A 12,655-nucleotide genomic window follows, 5' to 3' on the forward strand; every position below is an offset into this window, starting at 1 on the left:
CTTTATTTATTAGATCACGACAGAGAAGTATATAACATAAATACCAAAAAGGCCAAAAAGGATGATTCAGATCTCACCTATCTGTGGCATTGTCGATTAGGCCATATAAACTTGAAACACTTAGAAAGACTTCAAAGGGAAGGAATTCTAGAACCATTTGACTTAGAGGATTATGGTAAATGCGAATCATGTTTACTTGGCAAAATGACAAAGCAACCTTTCTCTAAAGTTGGAGAAAGAGCAAATGAACTATTGGGTTTAATCCATACAGATGTATGTGGACCAATGAGTACAAATGCTAGAGGTGGTTTCAGCTACTTTATCACTTTCACTGATGACTTCAGTAGGTATGGTTACGTCTACCTAATGAAGCATAAGTCTGAATCCTTTGACAAATTCAAGGAATTTCAGAGTGAAGTAGAGAATCAATTAGGCAAGAAGATTAAGGCACTGCGGTCTGATAGAGGCGGTGAATATCTGAGCTATGAATTTGATGACCATCTGAAAGAATGTGGAATTCTATCAGAATTGACTCCTCCTGGAACACCACAATGGAACGGTGTGTCGGAACGGAGGAACAGAACCTTGCTAGACATGGTCAGGTCAATGATGGGTCAGGCCGAACTTCCATTAGAATTTTGGGGACATGCACTAAATACAGCTGCACTCACTATAAATAGAGCTCCGTCTAAAGCTGTCGAAAAGACTCCATACGAATTATGGTTTGGAAAGCCTCCAAATGTGTCTTTTCTTAAGATTTGGGGATGTGAAGTATACGTCAAACGATTAATTTCAGACAAACTTCATCCAAAATCTGACAAATGTATCCTTGTGGGCTATCCAAAGGAAACAAAGGGGTATTATTTCTACATTACATCTGAGAACAAAGTGTTTGTTGCTCGAGATGGTGTCTTTTTGGAGAAGGATCACATTTCCAAAATGACAAGTGGGAGAAAAGTAGACCTCGAAGAAATTCGAGTCGAACAACAAACTCTAGAGAATGCTCAAGATGACATTCAGGATGAAACTCAGAGATCTTTAGAAGAATCTGGTGAGAATCATGGTCAATCTAGAAATGTTACCCCGCGTAGATCGCAAAGATATAGATCTCAACCGGAAAGGTACTTAGGTATTTTGACGAACGAGAGCTATGACGTTCTATTACTTGAAAGTGATGAACCTGCGACTTACAAGCAAGCTATGACGAGCCCTAGCTCCAAGCAGTGGCAAGAAGCCATGCAATCTGAATTAGACTCCATGTCTGAAAACCAAGTATGGGATTTGGTCGATTTGCCAGATGGCTAACAAGCCATTGGAAGCAAATGGGTTTTCAAACTGAAAAAGGACAAGGATGGGAAACTTGAAGTTTTCAAAGCTAGATTGGTCGCAAAAGGTTACAGGCAAGTCCACGGTGTGGATTACGATGAAACCTTTTCACCAGTTGCAATGCTAAAGTCTATTCGAATAATGTTAGCAATCGCTGCATATTACGATTACGAAATATGGCAGATGGATGTCAAAACTGCTTTCTTAAACGGCGTTTTAACAGAAACTGTGTTTATGACACAGCCTGAAGGTTTTGAGGATCCAAAGAATGCTAAAAAGGTATGCAAGCTAAAGAAGTCAATCTACGGATTGAAGCAGGCATCCAGGAGCTGGAATATACGTTTTGATGAAGCAGTCAGTGACTTTGGTTTCATCAAGAACGCAGACGAATCTTGTGTATACAAGAAGGTCAGTGGGAGCAAAATTGCTTTCCTAGTATTATATGTCGACGACATATTGCTTATCGGAAATGACATTCCTATGTTGAACTCTGTCAAGATTTGGCTTGGGAAATGTTTTTCGATGAAGGATCTAGGAGAAGCACAGTACATATTGGGCATCAAGATTTACAGAGATAGATCTAAAAGGATGATTGGACTTAGTCAAAGCACTTATATCAATAAGGTGCTTGATAGGTTCAAGATGGCGGACTCCAAGCGAGGCTACCTACCCATGTCTCATGGAATGACTCTAAGCAAGACTCAGTGCCCAAAAACACTTGATGAGCGTAGACGAATGAATGGGACTCCATATGCATCATTGATTGGTTCAATAATGTATGCTATGATATGTACACGCCCGGATGTTGCGTACGCACTCAGTGCTACGAGCAGATACCAGTCAGACCCAGGAGAGGCGCATTGGACTGCTGCCAAGAATATTCTGAAGTACCTGAAAAGGCACAAAGATGACTTCCTGGTCTATGGTGGAGATGATGAATTAATTGTTAAAGGCTATACGGACGCAAGTTTCCAAACCGACAAAGATGATTTTAGATCACAGTCTGGGTTTGTCTTCTGCCTCAACGGAGGAGCAGTAAGCTGGAAAAGTGCTAAGCAAAGCACCATTGCGGATTCTACAACTGAAGCGGAGTACATTGCTACACATGAAGCAGCAAAGGAAGCTATATGGCTAAGGAAGTTCATAGGAGAACTTGGTGTAGTCCCCTCCATTAAAGGACCAATAGCCCTGTATTGTGATAATAACGGAGCTATTGCACAGGCAAAAGAGCCTAGACACCACCAGAGAGTCAAGCATGTACTTCGTAGATTTCACCTTCTACGAGAGTTCGTTGAAAGAAAAGAAGTCGAGATAAGCAAAATTGGAACTGATGACAACATATCAGATCCATTAACTAAACCTCTGCCGCAGGCGAAGCACAACTCGCATACTGCAGCTATGGGAATCAAGCATATTGGAGAATGACTTTGATGTCTCTGTTTAATGTTTTAAAGTTTTAGAGTTTAAATCTTTGTAAAACATTATTGGTTAATCATTCACAATAAATGAAAAGAATTCATTTTTCCATTTAATTTGTGGTTTATTAAATGATGAGTCCCTTCAATTTGACGATATATTCAAGATAGACTGTCAGGACCAGTCCTGTGACTAAGAAATGTCTATCAAGTGAACTTGAATGTCAAAGGTTGAAAATGGTCCCTAATCGGAGTTTTCTATAAAATTGGACGCATAGAAAACGTTAGACGATTAGAATGCAAGATGACTAGTAGTTCTGTTTCTTGAACTATGTGGACATGGCAATGTCATAATCATTTGCATAGATACTTACTTTGGGAAGACTAGTATCGGACAAGACCTATGAAACTTTACTGTAAGAGATGAAAATCTGTCATAAGTAAATTTCATTAAATTATTAGACACTAAATCCTCAATACCTGAGTGATTTGAGATTACTTGTTTGAGAACTGGTTGCTTTGACGTTGACCAACCGTCGCACCGTAAAAGGAGGCTATAAAGGCAACGCTCAGGTAATCACCTATCAAACGAAGTCTAATCTCAAGATCGCAAGATTGGGATTGTCCTCCCATAAATCGGGATGAGATGCTTAAAAGTTGTACAAGGCCACTCGGAGAGCTAGAAACTGTGAAATGCATGGCCGTGCTCGGATGAATCATAGGCTATGATTATCTGTTTATTTGATCAGTTGAACTCTGAAACCGAGGAACACCTCTGGACATAATAAGGATGACAACTCTTACCTTATGTTCAAGAGCAAGCATCGAGCGACAAAGGAATTAGGAAATGCACACTTGTCCCTAAGGACAAGTGGGAGACTGAAGGAAATAATGCCCTTGGTCCAAGTATGCATTCTATGTTAAGTCTAATAAATGCGGTTCAGTATTAATTAAACAAGTTAATAATTCAGTGAGATCAAGTGAGCTGAATGCCTAGCTAGAGGCCGCTTCAGTTCAAGTGGAATTAATGATATTAATCCACAGCTTACTCTTGACTGAACCCGTAGGGTCACACAAATAGTACGTAAACGGATCAAGTATTTAATGGCATTAAATACTCCATCTATGAATATTCGGAACCGACGGATCTTGGTTTCAGTGGGAGCTAAGATCGTCACAGGCAAGAAATGAATACTCCGGAAACGATGATATTGCCGGAAACGGAAATATGGATCGTATCGGAAATATAAATATTATCCAAGTCGTAGATGTTGCCGGAAACGGAAACATGGTACGTATCGGAAAATATTATCGGAAATGGAAATATTGCCAGCATCGGAAATATTGCCGGAAACGGAAATATTGTCAGAATCGGAAATATTACCGGAATCGGAAAATAATTCCGGAAACGGAAATATTAAATATTTGTTCGAAACGGAAATTAATTCCGGAATCGGAAATATTAAATATTGTTCGTATCGGAAATGAATTCCGGAATAGGAAAATTTATTCGGAAGCGCATCGTACGAATAAGCATCGGACGAGGCCTGCCGGACGAGGCCCAGCACGAAGCCAGGCCATCGCCCAGCAAGCCAAGCGCGCCGCACAAACAACCACGCCAGGCCCAGCGCAAGGCCAGGCCCAGCAGGCTGCACAGCGCGCACAGCGCGCACAGCACGCGCAGCGCGCAGCGCGCGCGGGCGCTGTGTGGGCTGCTGCTCGCGCGCACGCATGGGGCCCATCGTGGCAGCCGTGCGTGTGTGTGCAAGTGTTTGTGTTCGTGCACGTTTCCTAAAACATGCAGAGTTCGGTTAATGATTAAATTCCTATTTCTATTTGATAAATTAATTAAATTAGAGTTCTTGTAGGATTCTAGGTTTAATTAATTTGTATCTGAATAGGATTTCGATTCCCTTTCCATACCCCTATAAATATGAGGCTAGGGCTCACAATTTATAACAAGTTTTCAAAGTATTCAAAGTGAGTTTTTGAGAGAAAATTCAAACACACATCTTGCTCAAATTGCCGAAATTTTCTAGTACCTTAAGGGCGATTCTAGTTGGTCAATCTTAAGGCGGATCCGGACGTGCTGTGGACTATCTACGGAGGGACGACACTTGGAGTCCTAAAGACTTGTTCTTGTTCGGTTCGGGCGCAGCTAGGGAGGGCACGCAACAAAGAGTATGCATCTAAATTATGCTATATGATTATGTGTAAATAATATGTTGTCCTGGGTTAATGGTTGTTTCCGCATGATCTATGTAATGTCATATGTATCATAACCTAACAAGAAGGACATTTTGTCTATTCTCTATTGAATTGCCGCTCTAGGTGGTTTGTTGGCATAACAAGTGCCTTGGAAAGTTGGAATGCACTATGAGATATTATTGTTTCTTTTTGCTTGCAAGGATATGGTTGCTTATGAAATATAAGACATTTCACATACTCCTCTAAATTTCATATTCCGGTGTTTAGAGTAGCTTATTTTCGTGTTTTTAGTAGCTGATTACTCTGTGTTTATGAACACTTTGAGACACATTTAATATGTTGGTGTTATGTGTGTTGATAATTTGTGGTAAAGTTTTTCCCCAATAAATTTGAACTCTTTGGCGAAGACGTAGCTCATCTAAAATGGTTTACTTTTTGTATGCAGGTTGTGGATAGAAACGTAGATGAAAATACTTGCATCAACTGCAACACTAGCATGCAATTGAATGAACGTATCTTGTGCTTTACATAATATGATATGTTGATTTGAGCTTGTAATAATTTTTGGGTTTTTTAGGGATATTGATCACATAAAACTATAAAAGTAATAGGTGTTAGAGGGGGACATTAACCTGCCATATGTTGGTTGTAAAGTAACAAGGTGGTGGTAGTAGGAAAGTAGCATAAGTTTTCATATTTCCCTTTACTTTCTCAAGACTTGTGTTGCTTGTAAATAAATTTTCATTTTGACTAATAAATCAATTCATTACATTACTCAGTCGTTTTGAAAGATTGATTTTTAATTTTTTTGAGTAGGTTGAGTTACAAGAATTTTTATAATTTTTATGCAATTTTTGTTGGGATTATGTACCTTGCTTTATAAGAACTTTTTAGAGGGAAAAGGCTACATGTACTCCTAGAGTACAAGAGCCTTTTGTACATCACCTATAATATATTGACAACACATCAATCCCACTAAAAAAGGGGAGGGAAAACAGAAATGAAAAACTCATTTTGAGCGGGATACAATTTCACATATGGCACCAATTAGTCAGAATTGGGCGGGATACAATTTGCCATAGTGCGCCAAGTTTGCCAACCCGCCAAACGAAATTATTGTAGGTCCTTCATCTCCCTTCTTCTCTTTCCTTTTTCTGCCATTGTTGTTCATAAAAGAAATCTGCCATTGTTGTTCTAAAAAAAAAAATTCTCCCATTGTTGGTCCATATTTATTCCTGCTAAGAATAAAAATTGAAATTTAATTAATTTCATAGCTGGACATTCGTGCTAGATATAAATACCTATTATCAACTGCAATTCAAGTTTCCCTTAATATCTTTCGAATTGGGCTATGAGATAGACAAAATTTTTATTACATAAACCTCCCTTTGTGATGCATATAAGGTGTTTGATAAAATGCTCAATTGAAATAATAAATTTAATCTACCTTTTCTAAATTAGTTTCAGTTGCAAAAGCTAGCTATATTGATGGTTGGAAGAAGGTATAGAAGAAAACTAGCTATGTGGATGTTTTGTGCTTGAATGGAAGCAAAAGCTGGACCTTTTACCGAAGGTTGATGAAGACGACAATGGCTTTTCAGAAGTGACAGTGGCCGTATATTGAAATATGCAATCTGATTATGTATTGTTTATTATGATTCCGTAAATACTAAAAAGAAACCATAAAAAGTATAGAAACATAAAACAACAATTGCACAAAGGAAAAAAAAAAGTCACATATAAAGGATATGATCGAACGCAGGTCTAGGCAGTGTAAAGATGACCATATTAACTTCGTTGTAACCAGTTTGGCAAGGGGTATCAGCACATCCATTTTGTGCTAGAAAATATATAATATATTTGAGATTTTGAGAATAAGGTTTTATAAGCAGCGAATGTTTAGATTTCATAATAAATAAAATGATCCCACATATTAAAATACATACTAATAAAATTTAATTTTCATTAAAAAAACATACGGAGTAATTCCTAGTAAAAATATAATAAAAAAGCGTTTTCTGCCAATAACCCTTTATTGATTAGGATCGAATATTGATTGATAATTCAAGCACTTGAAAAATTATGGAGTAATTAAGCATATGTTCAAGATAATTAGTCTTTTCAAGCCTTCACGACTTGCTAAATGCTTCATCATAGTACTATTATAATTTACATGCAATATTTAATCCATTCATTACAAACGTTTATAGATATTTGCTAAAACAATACCGTTGTAATAGAAGGTTACATTTACCTTTTTAATAGACGACTACTCTTTAAGAATCTAGGATGAGAATCCATACACACCTAGAAGTTAATTTATGTTTTAGTAAACACATCTAATACGACAATAAAAATAAAAGGTTACCCTGATTATGGATTTCCCTAGAGCAAAAATCATCTTTTTAAAGTTTAACTAGGCTTTTGAATCCTGGCCAAAGAGGAAATTACTTGGTATAATTTTTGACCATGAATTTACAGGATCATTACACCTTTAAGGTAAAAAGAAAAAAAATAGTCAAACTCTAATTCAATAGACACATTGGTTCTTTTGAAAATACAGATGTGCTGATACCCCTTTGTCGTAATGGTTACTGAACGCTGATCATATTGAGTAATATCCCCACGCACCCATGTTCGACTCCTTTCAAGGACAGACAAAATGTTTTTAACATAACATTACTATACGGGATCATTTTGAATATATAGAAGTCATTTTGTTTTTATAGGGTTCAAACATCAATCCGTTAAAATGGATATAGAGTCTTACAAATCAACAGGGATTCTATTAAAAATGATACCGTCCCAAAAATTCAATCAGACGTCATATACCAACTCCTTTGAGTGTAAATCAATTGATACCTATAAAACGCAATTCACATAAAGAAGTTCAAACGTCCCTCAGTACACAACTCCCACAGAGAAGTTCAAACGTCTCTTAAAACACAACTCCCATAGAAAATTTCAAACTTCAATTTGGGGCTCCACAGCTTCGTTAGCATTGGAAAAAATTGTATCACAACCATATAGCTTCAATTTGGGGCTTCACATATTACAATTTGTTAATTAAGTGTTAATTTACGAAATCATAAATTAATTCAGTGTTTAAAAAATCACCTTTTGATTTCCTTAAAGTTAAAAAGATCCCGTAAAATCTTATTCATAGTTAAAATGTAGACAAAACGTTGCTCCAAGGGTTCGAACACGCCACACAGGCTGAAGGAAATATAGGAAGCATTGCAGTGACCATTGTAGCAAGGGGTATCAGCACATACAATATTGTAACGTTATTTTATTTATCTATTTGAATGAGAACAGTTGATTTTTGTTTGATTTCTAGAAAACGAATATGATCCCTTAATTTCAAATTTACAATTTGTTAATTTACGAAATCAAAAAATTAAGTCAGTGTTTAAAAAATCACCTTTTGATTTCCTTAAAGTTAAAAAGATCCCGTAAATTCTTATTCAGAGTTAAAATGAAAAAAAGATTGTTGATATCAGAGATCGAACACGCCACGCAGGCTGAAAGAAATATAGGAAGCATTCAGTGACCATTGAAGCAAGGGGTATCAGCACATAACCTTTGGTAAAGTAAATTATTTTATATTGCTGCCATAATTGTATTAGAATCAATTTACCTTGACTTCATTATTTTTTAAATGATTCCGTTAAATCAAAGGCATATGAACAGGCGACACATAAGCTTTTGGAGTCGCCTGTTATGGAACAGGCGACTCAGAAGGCTCCATAAATCAAAATTAAAAACCAGGAAAAAGGATTACCCGTCACCTTCAATTTACCAGGCGACACATAAACATTCAGAGTCGCCTTTTATAAAGTAGGCGACTCGGAAATTAAAAGTTTACGAGTCGCCCGCCACATAAAATGGGACGTGTATACTTTATGTGTCGCCTTCTACATTACAAGGGACGTAAATAGTTTACGTGTCGCCTCTTATGTTATAGGCGACACCTTAGGTGTTTTTTTTAATTTATTTTTATATTCTTTCTCACACTCTAAAATTCACCTTATGTGTCGCCTTTGTTTTTCAGACGACATCATAACCTTATGTGTCCCCTTTTATATACAGGTGACACCTTAAACGTAAATCTTATTGTTTTATTAAACTCTCGTGTGAAACGAAATATTTGAGTGCTTTTTTTTTATAAAAAGAATTACAAAGTATAAGAAAATACAAAACATCAACCTATCAAATTAATTAATGGGACCTAAACTTCAAAAAAAAAAAAAAAAAAGGGAAAAAAAAAAGAAAGCCATTCAACTCTAACTCAACCCTTACGGGAAACCTCTACCAAAACCACCATAAACCCTCACGGCAAACCTCTATCAACGAATTGGGCACTACCATCAATACCCACGAAATTGAAACCCTCCATCAACAATAGAGAATCGCGAGATTGCTGGCGATAGATTCATAGGGAAATCACTTAAGCAACTGCACGGAGCCGTCGAATCAGGCAGTAGCAAACCCTTAAAAAACGGTCTTCGGTGCGTCCCTCCTCTTCTCTGTTCATGTAATTTGATCGATTGATTGTTAGTTACCTGTATATTTTCTAGGATTTTGATTATATTTGATTGATTGATTGTTATATTTTCTCGGAATTTGATCGAGTGATTGTGAACATTAGGTTTTGGTATTATTGTTGGGTTGATTGGGTTTTATTTTGTGTTCAATTTTATTTTTTTGTTGCAAGCAAAGAAATTGAGAATTTGTTGCAGTCCCCATGAAGTTGTTTAAGTTCTCTTAACCGGTTGTTTTAAAGAATTTTATCTGTTCACTTATCTTTTGGGGAGAATATTGAAGGCTTCCTGGCAATACTTTTATTCCTTCCTTCCATCCATTTTTCATGTTTAAGAACACGTACTTTCTTTGATCCCTTTCATTAGGTTCTTCATTACTACTATCATTATAATTTGGTGTCAATGACTCAGTGTGGTATGTTTTTGGCTAAGTTGGTTAGTTCTTTTATTAGATGTCGTAGGTAAATGTGGACATCTCATTCTCTTTAGATTAATTAGTTCATTCGATTATTTTTCTTGGTCTTTGTTATTGTATAATACTCCGTATAGCATTAGAAGTAGTATAAACAACTCAATAACTATTGTCTAGCACTCTTGTTTTTCTTTCCCTGTTAAAAAGATGAGGAAGTTCGAGTTTAGAACTAAAATTATATTGTTGCCTAAGATTTTTGTTTGTTTGTTTATTTCAGTGATATTTACTTACAATGTACTTATCAACAGGAAAACCAGAAATTATATGCCTATAGCCATTGTCTTCCAGTTCCACTGTCAACATATAGACAAAACCCAACATCAGGAATCACGCGAAACAAGATATTAATCTGATCGAAATATACAAGTAAATTTTTAAGTAAAAAGTAGTAGAAAATTCTTACACCATGCTTGGCTTGGCTAAAAACTGAGTGCAAAACCGACATTATATCCGTATCCTTTGTGAAATCTATAATGCCAAGCAAGCCTTTGAGCTGTTGAAGACCATGGCAGCACCAACCATAAAACCAACCATAGCAGCATGGGAGAGAAAGTAAAGTTTTTCATTAGATCATATATATCCCTTGACCATAATTAATCTAAACTAATCTGCAAACTTAAAGCAAAAAAAATTTCCTTAGATTCCTTACTTTGAGTCTTAAGGAGAATGTTAAGATCTAGCCTCATGAAAAATGACATGTGAGCATCCCACATTAATAAAAGTAAAGAGATGCGTACACTTTATAAGGCTAACTGCTGATGATCGATTTTAAGGCAGAACCCGTTTTTGTTTTTTGAAATGGACTATATTTCCTCGAGATGGGTGTGGCCCATACCCATATTCAAGACTCTTCTTAAGACAACCTAATGACAGGAAGATAATTGATTAATTTCAGTTAATTGGTGTCTTTTCCTAAGAGTTCATATACTCTTTCCCTAAATTAGTTGATCGATCTTCTTCCATCTAGTTCTCTAGTACACTAGTGGAGAATCCAGGAACTGAGAGATGGGGGTACGAATGAAAAAATTGGGACCAAAAAAACCAATTTCGCCAAATAATATATAAATCATAAATTCATCCAATGTTTTATTAGTTTTTTTTTGTTGAAAAATGAGGGGAAAATCCCAAAAACAAAGCTAATACAAACTAATGCAGAATAGGTCTTTGGTATTGATATCGACTAGGTCTCTAAAAAAGAATTCAGAATTTTAACCGTTTATGATGTTATTAATCCAATTTTAGATTAATTCCCCAAACTATTAAGTTAAACATGTAGAATTTACAATAATAAACTATTATATGTCATACAAATAATTGTTTAAGTTCATAGTTGTCATACATTTTCTATGTAATATTACGAACAAAATAAACATGTTAAAGAAAATAATATTCTATGGACCGCTAGATCTTAGTAATTTTTGTGAGGGGTATGATATAGATCATAGGTCCATACTCCATACTAACTAATTTGATGTACTCAGAGTAAAAAAGAATTATAAAGTTATTTGATAAATAAAAAAAGATCTACAGAATTGTTAGGCATGCATGAGAATTGTCAGGATCGGGGGCTGCTCATTTATTTCTAATAGGTATGAGACATTTTCATGCTTGTGTTTCTGATCTGTTAAAGCTACAAGATATCTTAATTTCTTACTAGCATATCTAAATTATTTATAGTTAGCTGGCATTGTTATCAGATGCATTCTCGTAATGTTTGGTTATGTTCTATAGCATAGTCATTTTGTTTACAAATTGATGTCTTACTTGTATTAACATATCTAGACACTCAATTGGTTGAAATCTTACTATTGGGATTCTCATAAGAGTGAAATCCCATACCGTAGTGGCAAAAGTAAAATATTCGTTATTGGCAGCCTAATAACGTAAAGTTTCTTTTATTTTATCTTCTCCTTTTATTGCTTCTCTTTTGATGTTGGTGGTTATTTTACAAGTTGTGTTATTTTATTTAAAATAAAAGTATATATCATAATCTCATTTATCTGTTCGGAGTAATAAGGACCAAAAAATTAAAAAGTCATGCATTTTTTATATATGAATTAATTTTTGTGAAATAAGTGTGGAGCTGATATATATGAGATATGTATTTGATTAGAGATGGACAGAAGTTGGATTATTTGAGTGCACTTGCATTGTTTCTAATATATTTATATGCATTTGGTTTTGTGTATGTAGCATTTCAACTTGGAGGCATATACTCACGAAGTATCGATGATGTTCGTGAAAGATGGTGTAGATTTTTCATTGATAATTGTTTATAGTTAATTAGTTTCAGTTTGACACTTAGTTGACATAAACTTCTTAAATTCGTATTCAGTATTTTCTAATATGTAAAAATACAAAAGTATTACGTATGACTTTTATCATTTTTGGAGATTATATTCCAATGGTTTGAATTTTTATTTATGCCATTTAATGTCAATTGGTCCAAAAGTGGACATTTAGAAAAAGAAAAATTGTGGCGCATCTACAACATCGTCGATGTCCATTTTCGTCGCTTCTCAACTATATAGGAAACATTGTAAATTAATATATGTGTCGCCTCTTAAAAAACAGGCGATACCATAGCGTACCATATGCATCGCCTCCAATGAAGTAGGCGACACCCTAGTGCATCATAAGCATCGCTTCGAACAAAGGAGGCGACACCATATAGTATCATATACATCGCC

At 35.6% G+C, this 12,655-nt stretch overlaps 1 long non-coding RNA gene across 1 annotated transcript; it reads left to right on the forward strand.

Moving 5' to 3' along the window:
* The first annotated feature begins 8,982 nt into the window (after positions 1–8,982).
* Positions 8,983–12,389, forward strand: LOC110785956 (uncharacterized). Its single transcript, XR_002532749.2, has 2 exons — positions 8,983–9,460; positions 12,159–12,389. It is a non-coding gene; the product is annotated as an uncharacterized lncRNA (long non-coding RNA).
* The last annotated feature ends 266 nt before the right edge of the window (positions 12,390–12,655 follow it).

The sequence above is a fragment of the Spinacia oleracea genome, chromosome 4 (assembly GCF_020520425.1).
Source record: "Spinacia oleracea cultivar Varoflay chromosome 4, BTI_SOV_V1, whole genome shotgun sequence".
NCBI classification, from domain to species: Eukaryota; Viridiplantae; Streptophyta; class Magnoliopsida; order Caryophyllales; family Amaranthaceae; genus Spinacia; species Spinacia oleracea.